The sequence below is a fragment of the Lissotriton vulgaris genome, chromosome 4_1 (assembly GCF_964263255.1).
Source record: "Lissotriton vulgaris chromosome 4_1, aLisVul1.2, whole genome shotgun sequence".
Taxonomy (NCBI): Eukaryota; Metazoa; Chordata; class Amphibia; order Caudata; family Salamandridae; genus Lissotriton; species Lissotriton vulgaris.
Window position 1 is genome coordinate 827,284,680 of NC_141691.1, and position 15,074 is coordinate 827,299,753.

Here is a 15,074-nt window from a genome sequence, read left to right on the forward strand (position 1 = left end):
TTGAATATTAGAAAATTGAAAAATGGCAATAGACTTCTGATGTGGATGTGGGAGAATCTTGAGAAATACGGGTTAAGAGAAGAATAAAGAGTTTTGATATAACATTTAAGAACGGATTTAAAAGAAATAATTTTGAAAAAAACATGCACGCCAGAGGCGGCATGAAGCTGTGCGAGAGGTTTTGGGGCTCGTGAGTCCCATCCTACACGAAGGCATAAGTCTGTCACATTCCCAGGTTTCCAAGTTCTTGTAAATCTGGGATTGCAACACAATTCATGGGAGTTGCTTGGGAACACCCATGCAACACCCATGGAATCCTTATACAGGGCAGTGTATCACCATGAAATGATTTGCACTTCGTTGTGCAACACCAGATTCATGAAGTCACTGAGAGCTATGCAAAGCGGCTTTGGGTGGCTTCATGAATCTGTTGTAGAACTTTGCTTCGTTCATGTACCACATTGCATGGTGAAAACGCGATGCAATCCTCTCGTAAATATGCCCCTTTGTTTCTATCCTACTCCGGAGTTACAAAAAATGTGCTACATTTTTGCTTTCCTTGCTGCTAAATGTATACAGTTCAATACAGGTATGTACACTTTGTTATATGTTACAAAAAATGACATCCTACTGCCTTTCCTCCCACACTTCATGTAGTCTTGATGGATTCTCACATAATTCACTTTACTTTTCTTTCTCCACTCCAAAGTGAGGAGTTTTTAAACACCACTCACTACCCATGTTAAACAATTAGGCAGCAGAAGACATAGCCTGGCATTTGACCTCTGTCTCTGAAATGCAGCAAATGTGACAACATAAATACAGAATTTAAAGACATCTTTATTGGTTACTTGGACTTTCGGTGGCTTGTGACCCACAATTTGGGAATCACTGGTTTATGAAATACAACATGATTCTTAGTTGATCAAAACTTTTTGCTCAGGTAACAGACCAAACTGATAATAGGGGAAATATGCACTGCTTTGTATGGTGGTTAGTCCTGCAGGAGTGACATGGATGCAGCACTTTTTCACTCACTTGCAACTACTGCCACAAAGTAACGTAACGCGAGCAACACATGTGAGTGCTGAAATGGGGATGGGAGAGACAGAGTGGGAGCACACCTCTTTTTCTGCTTGGTCTACAGGGGTCACGCTGACATGTGTCCGCAGACTAGTCACGTCCTGTGAGCTGAATGTGAAACACTGAGAGAAGATCACTAGGATGGAAAAGACATCTGGTTATACAGCAATCTTATTTCACTAAGATTTAGTCTACCTTTACTCAATTGGCCTTGCAATTTCTTATCTTGTTATATAACTGCTATAAATGTTAGTTCTATTTGGTCTGTATAGCATGCTGTAGTTTAATTAGTGTCTACATCAATTCTATTGAATGTAAGACTTGCAAAGGTAACTTTTTAATGGTTCTACTGAAATTAATGTTAACAACATTTTGGAGAAACATTCACCTGCACTAATACACAGTAATGGTGGAAGGTTTCAGAATTCCCTTTGCCTGTATGCAGTATGTCATAGACTGAGACAAAAACTATGTGTGCTTGGGGTATAAAAATTCTAAGAATCAAAAGAAGCTTCTAAAACACCTACAAAATGGGCAAACGAAAGGATGTGCTACAAGGCTAAGTGTGTAACAGTGTAATAGTAAGAAAAATCTGCATTTGGTGCATTACTCCCAAATGCAGTTTTCAGATTCAAAACTGCTTAATGATGAAAAGCCTGGAAATTGAACCCCAACCGAATAATCAATTCTACTTGGATCTCAATCTTCCCACAGTTACTGAAGAAAGATCTGTGAAATGGGTGTTGCAACTAGAACACTAGAAATGAAAAGTTATAGGATCTTATGCATGAACACATTTTCCCATAGACACAGAATGGGAAAAACCCTTTGATACATCTGGCTCTTAATGCCTCAACACTGCATAGCATGAAGAAGTGTTACACAATTGTGAATGAAGCACAGGGATAAGCTGTTCTAGAGTCTAAAGAGCTTGTGCCAGAAAAAATGCTAAAGAGTCTCTTGTTCAGAAGTCCAACTGATTAAAATATGACAAGACTAGGTGTTGTTTTTATTCTGAGCTACACCATAGACATAGAGCCAGAAGCAAAATCCGGAGCAACACCCAAGAGCTGGATCAAAGGCAAGCAGAATTCTATACCACATGTGGCCTGCAAACCATTTGTCCACATCAACAAGGACATGGCACCTGCCACTCTTTCTGGTCCCTGCCAGGGCCTCCACACTGAACTTGCAGCCATATTCATGACAGATCCGAAAATAAGAGGTTGGACTATTCATGTTTACTCCTCACAATAGTGGTGGAAAAGGGACACAGCAATGCTGACAGAGAACATTTAGGGCCCTTCTTTACATTGCACTGTCCCCTCTTAGCCATACTATGCTATTCCAGGAGTGCTTCAGGGAAATCTAAAACATACCATGTGCAAAGAGCAGTGCATACCTTTGCTTAGACTATCCTGGTACCCCTCTGAGCATAGATTGTGAACTGGGGACAGGTATGTATGCACAGGTCAATTTTACATAAGTAGGTCACACCCAAATTATTTTGTGAACTAGCTTTTTTGCTAAGTGATTTTTTTTCCAACTTGCGAAGTTCAGTAAAAATGGATGTTTGGCCTTTGCAAAGTATTCCATGGTACACATATATATTATGTTTCACATATATTCTTGTTGGACCTGGCCTTTTCTGAAGGGTAATCTCCAAACTTTTTGCCTTCAGCCTCCTGTTTTGCTGAGTTCATTTTCCTGGCCTTACGACTTTGCACACTTTACCACTGCTAACCAGAGCTAAGGTGTTAGTGCTCTTTACCTAATACATGACAACATTGGCCCTTACCCAATTGGAATATTTAATTTACGTATAAGTCCCTAGTAAAGTGCACTACATGTGCCCAAAGCCTGTAAATTAGATTCTACTAGTGGGCCTTCAGCACTGATTGTGGCACTCACTTAAGTAGACTTTTATACATATCTCACATCTGACACTGCAGAGCCTGTGTGTGTAGTATTTACTGCCATTTCGACCTGGCAAAATAAACCTTTTGCTTGGCCCAAACCTTCCTTTTTAATACATTTAAGTAATCTATTGGGTAGGCCCTTGATTACTCTGATGGCAGGGTACAGTGTATTTAAAAGGTTGGACATGCACTTTTAAGTTTTACATGTTCTGGCAGTGAGAAACTCTTAAATTAATTGTTCACTACTACAAGGCCTATCTCTTCCATAGGATAACATTGGAGTTATCTTATTACATTTTATGAGTCTAATTTTCAAATGGAAAGAGATAGGCCTTCAAGCTTGGTGTCTCATGAATCACAATTTAAAATCCTAACTTATACTGAAGTTGGATTTTGAATTGCAATTTTGAAAATGCCACTTCCAGAATCCTTAGCCTTTTGGTGCCCGCAGCCTGTCTCTGGTCACATGGCTCGGTGTAGTTGGCAGATGAGCCCTATGCATTCATCCTGGACAGCCACACACAATGTGAGCTTAGGAGTGACTGGTAGGGCCATCATTGGCAGACTGGTAGGGAGCAACTGTGCCAAACCTCACTTCACTTGTGTCCTGTCTTCACACATAGTGCCTAAGGACCATTCATTGTGACATCAGCCAGAGCTTGGAGCCAGGGCAGGGGAGGAAGGTAATTCCATGCACTTCAAAAACACTGTCAAGAAATTGTCCCCACTTTCCAGAACCAGAGCATAAAAGAAGGACCTCAGATACCAAGTCTTCAGTAAGCAGGTGTGCTTCTGAAAGGACTGTCACTCTGAAGGAGCTGGTACCCTGTTGTGCTGAACTGTAGCCTGCTGCCTTCTTGCCTAAGGAGGATGGACTGGACCTGCAACCCATCTTGAATCTAGGACCCAGAGTGACTCAAAGGACTGGTCTGCTGGCCTCCTGACCTGAGCCTCAGGAACATAACAGACTCCCATAAAGTTCCTGGACCCATCTACAGGACATTCCTGGTCCCCAAGTTCTGCTCCTCAGGTCCTAGATTCTTTTTGTGGCTCAGTAGAGCTTAGGGCTCTTCACATCTGCAAACAGGCCTGATTACACCTGATTTGCGCCATTTTCACCGAAAACCAATGCGAGTCACTGCAAGCCCGTCTCAACACAGCAAACATCGATTGCCAGGGAGGACTGCCAACGCAAGGCTCCAGCCCACCCATCAGTGGCACCGGGACTGCTCCTCGTGCCAGGTCAACAACCACCAGCAATGCTCTCCTTGCTGCCCTTCCCAACACGAACAGGACTCATGTCACAAAACGTGAGAAGGTTAACCTTCAACAGGGCTAATCTGGGACTGCATCCAACCCGTGCTCCATTGTGGTCGGCCTGAACTTCTGATTTTGTCTCATTCCAGCTCGACCAGATAGCCACAGATGGCGCTTTATGCTTTCAGACGCTATATTGCAGCTTATTCTTTCGAAGTTCATAACACTGGTTCTACTGATACTTTTTTGTCATTTTGATCTTGTTTAATTTGTTAAATTAGCTCTACTTTTTTACCTGATGTGGGATATTTTTGTGTAGTGTTTTTATTGTTTTACTCTTTGAAGTTTGCACACTGCCTCTAAGTTAAGCCTGACAGGTCTGTGCCAAGCTACCAGCGGGTTGAGGGCAGGTTAATTTGGGGAATGCTTGAGCGTTTGTTGACTAGGATTGTGGTTGCTGCTTGGCCAGGGCTCCCACCCCTGTCAACCAGTAACCCAGTTTCTAATGCTATTTAATAAACAAACATTAAAGTAACCATTACTTAATGTATTTCATTTACAGTTTTTGTGCACTGTTTATTGTTTTTTATACCATTACCTACATGTGCACATAGTATCATTTGATTATATTTCGTTATTTAGGACTGGCCTCGCTGCAGCTGCACCGTTATTGCCAAATGTTGTGTAGATGTTTTGACTGAAACAGCAACTAGCATGAGGATTAGCTGTCCAAGAGGTTATCAAGGAAATACTAAATTTTCTCTGTAGGCATTGCACATTGGAAAAAAATAAAATGCATGCCAGAGACTGGGGAAATCTGTTGAGGGCTTCCCATATTCCAGACTCCAGACATCCCTACCCGACACAACCAACACTAAAGGCCATTTTTATGAAGTTTGAGTTGCAGAGCAGTGCAGCAAGTTGCCTTGCTGTGCTGCGTCAGAGGAAAGGTCAGGAATGCACTGTATTTTTGTAATAAGGCGCCTTCCTGTTCTTTCCCACTGTCACTGGCACCGTTTTGGCAGCCTACCACCAATGAATGCACCCTTGCCCCACTGTGCAGCACACTTACTAAGAGGAAAAAACTAGACAAAATAAAGATATTTCTTCTTGTTATGCCTCTCCTGGGAAGGTGTATTTTTTGGTGTATTCCCAGGTTTACAAGACCTTGTGAACCTGGCAATGTGTAAAATGCCATGGGAGTTGCGTGGGAACACTCAGCGATTTAGAAGAAAGGAACGAAGGAAATTCGACATCGTGCATTGGACCCTCCCAATCACATACTGTTGAGTATTTCCTACCAATCTGCAAGATATGCGCATTATTTGGACAACATAAAGTAAGGGCTTGGTGTCACGACTGATTCCAGACACCTCCACACAATATTTTGGCCTACAGACCATCTAGCTCACAGGGCCATCGTAAGCCCCCTAACCTATCACGGAGCAAATGGTTTCTGGCAACAACTGAACATGGCAACCCTTATTCCTCTGTAGTGTAGCTCCAATATTCTCAATAGGCTCTGCGTATTGGAATAATATACACTATCGATTTGACATAGGACTGAGGTCAGTATGTCTCTATCAAGTATACTAAACTTAATTGTGAGCGCCAGCCAACTCAGAGGTCACTAGAAACATTCTCGATTACATAAAAAGGGATTAGTTTCTGACAACCGCATAAACATGAAAACTTTGTTTCCCCAAGAATCGAAACATATCTTGAGAGTCGTGGAAACAATAGATAACTAGTTCATTCAGTCAATCGGGCATACTTCGTTTTTATAGAGTTGTAGAGAAACAGGCATTTCAATAAAAGGGGTTTATTGAACAGTCTTCTTTCTCATGCAAGAGAGGTGAACTGCTGCAATCGTTAGACAGAATGCAAAGTATAATGCGTACAGCGTAAACAGTAGTATAAAATAATACAGTAATAGCATGGTCTGTTGCTATGACATGTAAAAATACATACATAAATAACACAGGCTAAAATATTCAACTGGTGCTTCTAAAATACGCCTAACCCAATGTACCTAACCTAGGTCTAGTACCAGGGAAAAAGTAGGTGCTGTCTTTTTTTTATCAGCTCCATACCTTAGAATGAGAGAGGTTGGTATCTCTTTCACAGGACTCGATTTCCCAAAACCCCGCAAGGGGTGTGAGAAAAACTGGAGCTGGATTCTCAACATAGGATGACAGCTTCTGGCCAGTGTGTCAGCTGGAGAGTTGGCTTCCTTCGGCACTTGCTGTTGCGAGCTGCGTCGTGTAAGTAGGAAGTCGAACTGCACCGAACCACATCGTGCTTTGCCATAGCAAGTGAAGGTATGTTTATACATTCAAAGTATTTAGGTATGCCAGCTTTGACGTAAAGTCGGGCATATGAATGTCATGGATGAACCCCTAAGGAATAGTTGTTCATGCATAATAATGAGGTTCTTGGAGAAATCAATATCCAGGCAAGGGGAAGTCCCTTCTGGTTAAGAGTCTGGTTTTCCAAGACATCGTTGTGACGTAGATGAACGGATGGAAGTAGCCATGCCTGTATTTGGGTAGCATGGGCTACGCCTAAATAAGGGCTTGATTTTTATTCCAATATAAGGGCAATGTAAATTGTACCTATATAATTGCATGAATCGGGAAATGCATACAGAATCTAAATCGCCACACAACACCCACTCCACTTTCTTATGCACAACGTTACTAAATTATAAACATGTTGTACATCTCTAAAACATAGCTATACATGAAGTGTGAAAAACCCACCGAAACACATAAAAATGCATTGGTACTGGTTGTACACAAAAGAGCATTGGTGCTGTACGCATTCAAAGTAATGTTTCATTCTAAGCATATAGTTGACATTTGAAAACGCTATCTGAATGAATCATGAAAATATACATTTATGAAGGGGCTCATAAATACAGAAGAAAAAGGCTGAAACCATTTCATGTCAGATTGCATAAAACTGTTTGTATGTGGACAAGGTCAAATAGTGTCTCTGGGAGTTTTTTCAAAGAATTCTTGTTCTCTATGAATAGTTCTACTATAAGCAGATTACTTGTGCCAAAAATGAAAAATACAAATTAAAAAAAATTAATCGTAGGAAAAAAAGTTCTTTGTTTTCAAAAAATGAAGGTCAAATTCAAAGTCTCTCAGAACAAATTCAAAAGTCAGTGTTAACGCTTGGAGAAAACATGAAATCTCCTATATCTGTAAAAAAAATTGTCTATCATTTCAGGTAATAGTTGGATTACCTCTTTTAGAAGATTAACCGCCCATAGATGTGAAGCATCGCCTTCAGCATTGGCCGCATCAACAGGTAGAACAGGTAAGATGCAATCTTGCCAGATTGGTCTGAATGACAGATACCATGTGGTATTTAATTCTCGTAGACGAGGTAGTCCCAAAATTTGGACACTGCGCTCGCGACACTTCATCGCCAGCAGAGTTGTCTCCATGGAGAAGTGAGTGTCGCTGGTGAATTGGCTTGCCATTTTGCAACAGTAGGAGCAAAAATAGTATCCCTGCAGCGAGTCCCAAAATGAGAGGCAGTCCGCCAAACACAGAGTGCACAAAGTTTGGAAATATTTCTAGGACTTCCTCAAAAGGTGGTAACAGCCCAGAAAATACGGTCTTAAATACATGTACAATACTGCTCCTATCAGACATGTTTAAGATACGACTTTCTGAGAAATGTTCAGGGCAGTTTGTAGTTAACCCCTTGCGTGCGGCGTGAATTTTCGCACTGTGCTGGGATTCTCATTAGTGGGCAGGATTCAGACGGCCGGGGGCCGTCCTCTACACCCACCCACCGTGAGGCGTGATGGCTCCCGGACGTCACGAGCATGCAAGGGGGGGTTAAGAGAGCATGGTTCTCGGCAGAAGTCCTTGTGACTTGCAGATCATAGGTCTTTTTGGTCTTTGGCTGAGGTCAGTGGCACATTTTTTTGCAAAAAGATGGCTTTCATTCTGCTTGAAGTATCAATTTGTATAGAAGAGATGTTCAGTGAAGGCCATAAAGGCGACTCCCTGTCTGTCTTGGTTTTAGGAAACAATACTTGCATACAGCAAGTGACCTTGGCTGACAGTTACTAGATATGGTATGCCTGGCAACGTGCCACAGCATCCGTGATCATTCAACATGAGGTAACTCCCATTTGAGAGTTGTCCAAAAATTGGATCAATCACTGCAGCTGGTGAACCTTGCAGGTGGCAGGATAAATTGTTGGAGAAACCATAGCAGGCCCCATGTAAGTTTATACCCTGACAAAGGAGAGAACCGCTTAGTGCATTTTCACAGTTTTTCTCGCTGAGAAAAACTTCACGTCCTGCACTCCAACATTTATGTGTATACGGTAATTCCCAGGATGTCTTGATGTATTCTTTACCCAACCTTTCCTATGTGCCTGCTGGTATATGTTTTAGGCAATATTGAAAATGGAAAATTGTAACAGGCAAAGTGATTGTTCCATGTATTATCCATTCCTGGCTTTTCTGCTACCGTAAATGGCAATCTTTCCAGTTTTTCAATGCTCAGCACTGTATAGTCTGCTCGCCTTTGTGCCAATGTTATCTGTTTATCAGTGAGATTGAATTCTAAAAACATTGATGTAGTGTTGATTAAACGCCAAGGCACATAGCCTGAACGAAGGTTTTGTAACGTCCAGCCTAATAGCATGACAGAACGTAGCTGCGACTGACCATGTTGCAACATGACCAAGTCCTGTTCTTTGCCGTATATGGCAGAAGACACTATGCTGTCCGATGAATATATCCTGGACAACAGAGTCGTTAACCCATTGTCAACCACAGAGATAGTTTTCTCTAATTTAATACGCTCAATTTCTCGTATTCATTCTCAAGTCTCTGCTTGCGTAATCTTCCACGCTTCATTATAAGCAAGAGGACCGCATTCAAGGACCCCCTAGACAACAATGCACACAACACCAAAGAGCTCTTCAGCATCGTGAAAGAACTCTCCAACCCAAGCTCCAACACCAACGACATACCACCATCACAAGACCTGTGCGACTCCCTGGCCACCTTCTTTCAACGCAAGATCACCTACATCCATGACAGCTTCAACTCCGAGACCCCCACACCCACCACCGAGCCCTCCACCCCCGCGATCACTACCCGCACCAACCGCCTGGTCCAACGTCAGTGACGAAGTCACCATCAAAACCATGAACTCCATCCACTCCGGATCCCCATCCGACCCCTGCCCTCACCACATTTTCAACACAGCCAGCACAACCATCGCCCCCCACCTCCGGAAAACAATCAACAGTTCCTTCGAGACAGCAACCTTCCTGGAAATCTAGAGGTACGCCAAGATCAACGCCCTTCTTAAGAAGCCCAAGGCGGACCCCAAGGACCTCAAGAACTTCCGGCCCATCTCCCTGCTCCCGTTCCCGGCAAAAGTGACAGAGAAAATTGTCAACAAACAGCTAACCCACTACCTCGAAGACAACAACATCCTGGACCCTTTCAAATCCGGTTTTTGCAGCAACCACAGCACTGAGACCGCCCTCATCGCCGCCACTGACAACATCAGGATTCTAATGGACAAAGGAGAAACAGCCGCCCTCATCCTCCTGGACCTATCAGCAGCCTTTGACACAGTCTGCCACCGAACCCTATCAGCACGCCTCCATGACACCGGAATTCAAGAGAAGGCCCTGGCCTGGACCACATCCTTCCTCTCCGGCAGAACACAGAGCGTCCGCCTCCCACCATTCCGCTCAAAAACCACCGAGATCATCTGCGACGTCCCACAGGGATCCAGCCCGACGCTGTTCAATATCTACATGGCACCGCTCGCCGCGTCGCAGGTCAACATAACCTCAACATCATCTCCTACGCCGATGACACCCAGCTGATCATATCCCTCACCGAATATCCCCACACCGCCAAAGCCAACCTCCACAGAGGAATGAAGGCCGTAACCGACTGGATGAAGGACAGCAGACTAAAGCTGAATTCAGACAAGACGGAGGTCCTCATTCTCGGACCCACCCCATCAGCCTGGGACGACTCTTGGTGGCCCACATCGCTAGGCACAGCCCCGGAACCCACAGACCACGCACGCAACCTGGGGGTCATCCTCGACTCCACCCTCTCCATGACCAGGCAAGTCAACGCAGCCTCTGCATCCTGCTTCAACACCTTCCGAATGCTCCGCAGGATCTTCAAGTGGATCCCCCCGACACGAGAAAAACTGTCACCCAGGCCCTCGTCACCAGCAGACTCGACTACAGGAACGCTCTCTACTCAGGAACAACAACCAAGCTCCTGAGACGACTACAACGAGTCCAGAACGCCTCGGCACGCCTGATCCTCGACGTCCCCCGACACAGCCACATCGCACCCCACCTGAGAACTCCAAGAAATCCTGCCGCACCCTCGAGAAAGTCTGGCGCCACGACCAGTCAACAGAAAACATAAAAGCCCTTAAGAACACTATCCGCAAACACTACCAGCTGATCCGCACCACCAAAAGGACAGCGTTCAGAGAACGACTGGACAACAGCCACAACAGCAAGGAACTCTTCAGCATCTTCAAAGAGCTCTCCAACCCCAACGCCAGCAACAACGACATCACGCCCTCGCAAGACCTCTGCGATTCACTCGCCTCGTTCTTCCACCACAAGATCGCTGACATACACAGCAGCTTCGGCGCCCAGACCATGCTCCCAACCACCAAACCAACGCCCCCCACCACCACCCTCTGCACCTGGACCCCCGTCAGCACTGAATACACAAGCCACGTGATGAACACCATCCCCTCCGGCTCCCCGGCCGACCCCTGTCCACACCACATCTTTAACAAAGTGACTCCATCATCGCACCCCAACTCCGGAACATCATTAACAACTCCTTTGCATCTGCCACCTTTCCAGAGAGCTGAAAGCATGCAGAGATCAGCGCCCTCCTGAAGAAACTCACCGCGGACTGCACGGAGCTCAAGAACTTCTGCCCCACCTCGCTCCTCTCTTTACCCGCTAAAGTCATCGAGAAGATCGTCAACAAACAGCTGACCGCCTTCCTTGAGACAAACGGCTCCCTCGACCCATTGCAGTCCGGTTTCGGAGCTAACCACAGCAGAGAGACCACCCTCATTGCAGCCACCGACGACATCAGGTCCCTGCTTGACAACGGGGACACTGCTGCCCTCATCCTCCTTGACCTATTGGCCGCATTCGACACAGTCTTCCACCGCACCCTAACAACCCGCCTTCACCATGCCGGGATCCAAGGAAAAGCTCTGGAATGGATCACCTCCTTCCTCTCCGACAGAACTCTGAGAGTCCGCCTTCCTCAACGGCCACCAAGATCATCTGCGGTGTTCCTCAAGGCTCCTCGCTCAGCCCCACCCTCTTCAACATCTACATGAGCCCCCTCGCAGCCATCGCACGCCAACACAACCTAAACATCATCTCTTACGCGGACGACACCCAGCTGATCCTCTCCCTGACCAACGACCCCACCACCGCCAGAGCCAGCCTCCAGGAAGGAATGAGAGACGTCGCGAAATGGATGAAGCTCAGCCGTCTGAAGCTGAACTCGGACAAGACGGAAGTCCTCATTCTCGGACCATGCCCTTCCGCCTGGGACGACTCCTGGTGGCCCCCTGCACTGGGCCCCTCCCCCATTCCCATGGACCACGCACGCAACCTGGGTTTCATCCTGGACTCCTCCCTCACGATGACCAAGCAAGTCAACGCCGTCTCGTCATCATGTTTCAACACCCTCCGCATGCTCCGAAAGATCTTCCAGTGGATCCCCACCGAAAACAGAAAGATGGTCACCCAGGCCCTAGTCACCAGCCGACTGGACTACGTGAACGCTCTCTACACTGGAACCACAGCCAAACTACAGAAAAGACTCCAACGCATACAGAACACTTCTGCACGACTCATCCTGGACATCCCCGTCACAGCCACATCTCTGCCCTACTGAGAGACCTGCACTGGCAACTCAAGACCTGGCTCTTCGAGCACTAGCAGCACCCCCCTCCTCCAGTGCCTTCAGACCCTAGCGGGTAAGTAGCGCGCTCTATAAATGTGTTTGATTGATTGACCTGAGAGGTCTGCACTGGCTCCCCGTCAACAAGAGGATCACCTTCAAACTTCTCATCCACGCACACAAAGCACTACACAACGCCGGAAGTACATACCTCAACAACCGACTCAGCTTCCACATCCACATCCCCACCAGAAGCCTCCGCTCAGCCGCCCTCGCCACAGTTCCTCATATCCGTAAAACCACCGGCGGCGGCAGAAACTTCTCCTACCTCGCCACCAAGACCTGGAACTCTCTCCCCACTGGCCTACGACAGACTCAGGACCTGCTGTCCTTCAGAATATTTCTCAAGACCTGGCTCTTTGACCAGTAGCGCCCCCCCCCCCCCCCCCCAGTGCCTTGAGACCCTCACGCATATGTAGCGCGCTTTAGAAATGCATTGTTGATTGATTGATAGATACTGGCATATATAAAATGTTTGTGACACGGTGTTCTTGGTCCTAGCAAGAATTCCCTAAGATCAGCGCCATCTTTAAGTAAAGATAAGTGTTGCTTCACATCCTTAAGTGTAGATCTATGTAGCCAATCAAGGCAAAGCTTCCCTGCACTGTATGTTGTTACTATTCCTTGATGCTGTCTTTGAACATATCTTGGGTCTGGCCTATTGATTGTGAAAACCTGTGTTTTGTTAAGAAATCTATCTTGACAGTTGTTTGGGTCAGTGGGCCAAATTAACCATTTATTTCAATCTGGATCTGTTCTGTTATGATGCAAAATAGTATGTGCGTCGACCTCTCCCTCTGAAGTGTTACTGCTATCAGGTCCAGGTATAGGTATGGATGGATTGTTCATGCCTTTGATCTTGGCTAACCCAAGGCAAGACGTCTATTGGACAGTGTCATTTAAAAACATAATTTGCTCAGGGATGAAGCAGGATCTAAACATAGCTTCTACCCCCTGAACCTGCCAATCTTTTGAGCCCCAGGCATTTTTCGTCTCAATGTTGTCTTTCCAAAAGTTGAAACCTAGTTTAGACATTTGGGAATAAAATGCTGCCCAATAAATCTGTTTTGTATTAGTCAACATACTTTTCATCCCTGTTTTGTTGACATTTCTAAAGTAAAATGATTCAGCATTGGATACATTGAACCCTGAAAAGTATGGAAACTTATTGGTGAAAGTTTTTGAGCTACCCTTTGGAGGCATAGGACAATGTTCCCATTGATTATACATTAATACATTTCTAGGACTTGCCGATTTGTGCAAGAAATTATTACCATAATGATTATAACAATACCTTTGTTCATAGTCTGATGAACCTTCTAAATATTCATTATTAGTGAACACTGCAGATATTTCTAAGTCTGACATCATATTATTAACAGTCTCGAAGTCCCAATCATCAGAAAAGGTACTAGATGAAACAAACTCACTTAATGAAATCTTGAATAAGCGTGGAATCTTCAACAGCTCTGACGCGCCAAAAATGTCATAATCCGTTTTGTCCCAAGCTATACCACCTGGTATAGGTATGGCTGTGATTATCACTGATGACAAGTCTCTTTGTTCATGATGGGATGATTTCTGTGGCTTGAGGAGTAAGTTGATGTTCTTATTTGCTGTGTCCATTTTGACATATATATTCCATTTATCAGCATTCCCAAAGGTATTACCAGAATCAACCAAAGTAGAAGAAATAGTACACACAACACAATCCAAAATTCAATCCATGGTGAAACCAGATAAGTCTTTTCCAGGTGATTTAAAAGGTAATTTGCTTGTTCTTTGAAAGTTCTTATTGCTGGCGTCATTTTAGGTTCACTGGGATCCTCGGAAAACCTATCAAAGTTATTGAAATAGCCAGAGGCAGCTCTGTCAATTGTTAGAATTCCACCAGGATTCGTTGAAATTGCTGGAACCACTTGATCACTTGTTAATTCATTGTAGACAGGTGTTTCTTGACGAACTGTTGTTTGGGTCTCAATAGGTACAAGCTCCATAGCTTGGTTGCTTAGTCCTTCATTTCGCACTGCAGATTCTTCAAAGGTGACAAGTCTGCCAGTTTGAACCTCTTGGATTGTAGCCAGATTAGTTCTTCTGCTACATTGGCGGAGTCCACTTGGCCTACTGCTTATTATCGGCCACATGATGTGGTTTGACCAGGTCGATAGACACAGACCTGTTCTCATTTTTATCAGCAAGGGGCGGCAGTAATACTGTTCTTGATCCGTGGATTGCTAGGACAGGTACTGGTAGTCTATAAGAAGGCCCACATTCCTTATTGTCCGCGATCTTTTCTCTGACTAGATCCCCAAGCTTCTAGATCCAGACAGGCCTTGCTGGGACAGTTGTTCTTTCTTCAGTGGCGGTTGGCTTCAGGATCACGTTACTTTGATTCATTCTTAGTTCATTTAAGTCCTGTAAAACAGCCAAACGATCTTTGTAATCAAAATCTTTTTGGTCCACCACTAATGTCTGACAATCAAGGTCCGCAACCAGCATTCTAGTTCCAAAAAGGACCTTATATGGAGTGATACCCCCTCGAGAACTTCTTGGCAAGTTGTAAAGACTACGTTGGACACTTATTAGATGTTTGACCCAGCCATCACCTGAACCCAATACCCTAGCTGTTATAGATTGCTTTATGTCCTGTTTTTTTCTCTCCACTACCGAATTTCCCTCAGGATGGAATGAACTAGGGTACCGCAATGCAATGCCCAAACTGGCCATGGCCTCCTTGTAAGCTCAAGATCTAAATGCAGGACCCAGGTCAGAATGTAGCTTGCTGACT